A 2,460-nucleotide genomic window follows, 5' to 3' on the forward strand; every position below is an offset into this window, starting at 1 on the left:
CGCAATCCATACCTCGTCACACATTATGCAATTCAAAAGTTTGAAATTTGCCATTATGAATAAAAACCAATTTCCATGGCAGCAAACACATCTTAAATTCAACACGGAAACATTCAAAACATAAAAATTCCATGGGGCACATCACAATTTGCCATTTGTTATTTTTGACAATGTAAAGAAGGATCACGGCAAACAAGGCAAAACTTAATTCCCATGGACAGTTTACTTGATGAGTATTCACTTCAGTGAAAAAATTGCTGTTGTCAAATGCATATTGTACATGTATAGCATTCAGTTTTAACTGAAAGAAGAGCCACTGAAAAACTACAGTAGATGAAAAAGGAAATGTAGTACCCCTGTTCTTCCGTCGAAGCGCCGAATCTGAAGGATCGGCGGCCAGGAAAATGGAATATTGGCTCATTGCATTCACAAAAAGCAGAGTGATATACTTCCTGCTGGCCTCCTCACTCAGAATCTGCAACCACACAAAATCTGAGTAACCCACAGTATATGCTTCTTAGTAAAAAAATGCAGAATTAGCAGAGCATGTTATCTCACCGGAGCCATAGCCGGAGCTGATCAACAAGGCTACGAACACGGCCGTAGCAGGCATCTTCCTTCGTAACAGCAATGAGATTAGACTTGAAGAAATAGCAGATGCAGCAAACAGCCTCACAGTGGAGTGCAGCAGAATCTTGCCATGAAGACTTCACGTCCTCCTATGGCTGCCGGAGTGGAGGTCCAGCGCCGTCGGGCTGCAGGGGATCCTGGCGCCGCAGAGGGAGGCACCCAGGTTGTCGAGGCGTTTGAGCTCGCCGTGCTTCGAGAAGAGCACCTGCATCACGGAGCGCGCCAGCAGCCAGTTGGTCCGGACGTCGCGAGCAGGCGGCGCGAGCGGCTGCAACCCCGCCATGGATTCCGTCTCTTTGATCGCCGCCGGAGCCTAAGGGTACTCCTCGTGCACGGCGATGAAGGGGAATACCGCCGCACGACGCCGATGTAGCTCCTCCTCTCTTCACACGGAGACGAAGGGAACTCCCCCGCCTTCAGCCCGATTTCGGCCAGATCCGGCCCCTGCACCACCAGTGGAACTTCTCGCCGCCGCCCGCCCGTCTCATCTCCGTCGCGCCGCGATTCTGGCAAGGACAGATCAGCCCGCCTCGTCGCCGGCGCGCCACATCCCGATGCTGGGTCCCGGAGGAGCTCCTCCCCGCCGCCGCCCGCCTCATCTCCTCCGTGCCGCGACTCCGGCAGTACAGAGGAGCCCGCCTCGTCGTCGGCGCTTGGTTGCTTCTCCCCTCCGTCCCGCAGCGAGGAGAGTGGGAGGGGGGAGGTGGAGGGAGAGGGAAATGGATAGAGTAGTGGGGGCACGTGTGTGTGTGGAGGAAAACGTTCGCGGCGGCCCTTGATTTTCCCGAACGAAAAAATAAATGACATGGCTATTCTGGCGTGCTCTATGATTCGTGTTGAAATCCCACGGTTGAAAGGGCGTTCGGGATGAGACTCCAGAATGTGGCACGTTCGGGAGATATTGATTCCGAAAAAAAATACTAATTTGGAAGGAGCGGTTCAGATTTGACAAGAAAGAAAAAGTATTTGAGAAGGAGTCAATCGGAGATAAGACAGCTTGCATCAGCGTACCTGCATAGGACTCAAAAGCAAGACAAAGGACATATTGATAAAGCATGCAAGCGAAGGCCCATGACAACTGTAGTCATGCCTACTGTACTCACAATAACGTACGCCTTCGTGACTACTTTACGCACCATAAAAAAAAACGCAGGCAGCAATCACTACCAACATTCAAGGTCGGATCACTGCCAACAATCCAACATACAAAAATAACTGGAAGCCTAGGTACGTACAGTTTTACATGGACCTTCAAGATCGCATCACTACCAACATTTCCTTTCCGTCGCCCTGCTATCTCTGTCGAGGTCCCTATGCACACTCCTGCAGGGATCCTCCGATGCATGAACTGCCTTCTATCTGCTCACAGCGCCCGCTTTTGCCGTGCTAAGATGCCGGTCCACCAAGCTTCACCGGCCCAATGTCATGCTCCACCGCCTTCATCCACCGGTGATGTCTCCATGACAGACGTGCAGTTCCAGTTTGTCTCGGCTCAACAAGTCGGCTTGGCGGAGGAGACCGAGCTGCTTCGCACTGAGCTTCGTGATTGCGTTGCGCGAGTCGGGAGTGTTTTGGTGAGAACGGAGGCCGCTCTCGCCCAACTTGAGGTTGTGCCGGACAGGGGCGGGCCCAGGATTCTTAGAGTGTGTATTCAAAATTTCGAAGGTTTACAATTTTTTTGCAGCCTCTTGTTTTCGGTAAGTATAAATGATTTTAGGACCATGTTATACGAACTGTATAATATAAACATAGAATTGGGAATAATATCTCAGACTCATATAATTGGTCATAACTTGATTTTTTTATTGGGGTCATAACTTGGAATTGCTC

At 50.7% G+C, this 2,460-nt stretch overlaps 1 long non-coding RNA gene across 1 annotated transcript; it reads right to left on the reverse strand.

Annotated features, from left to right (window-relative positions):
- Window positions 1-204: 204 nt before the first annotated feature.
- Window positions 205-1,630, reverse strand: LOC123167578 (uncharacterized). The gene is made up of 2 exons (XR_006483970.1): window positions 559-1,630; window positions 205-475 (listed from the first exon to the last, which is right to left on the reverse strand). It is a non-coding gene; the product is annotated as an uncharacterized lncRNA (long non-coding RNA).
- Between the last annotated feature and the right edge of the window lie 830 nt (window positions 1,631-2,460).

This window comes from Triticum aestivum, chromosome 7D (assembly GCF_018294505.1).
Source record: "Triticum aestivum cultivar Chinese Spring chromosome 7D, IWGSC CS RefSeq v2.1, whole genome shotgun sequence".
In the NCBI taxonomy this organism is placed as follows: domain Eukaryota; kingdom Viridiplantae; phylum Streptophyta; class Magnoliopsida; order Poales; family Poaceae; genus Triticum; species Triticum aestivum.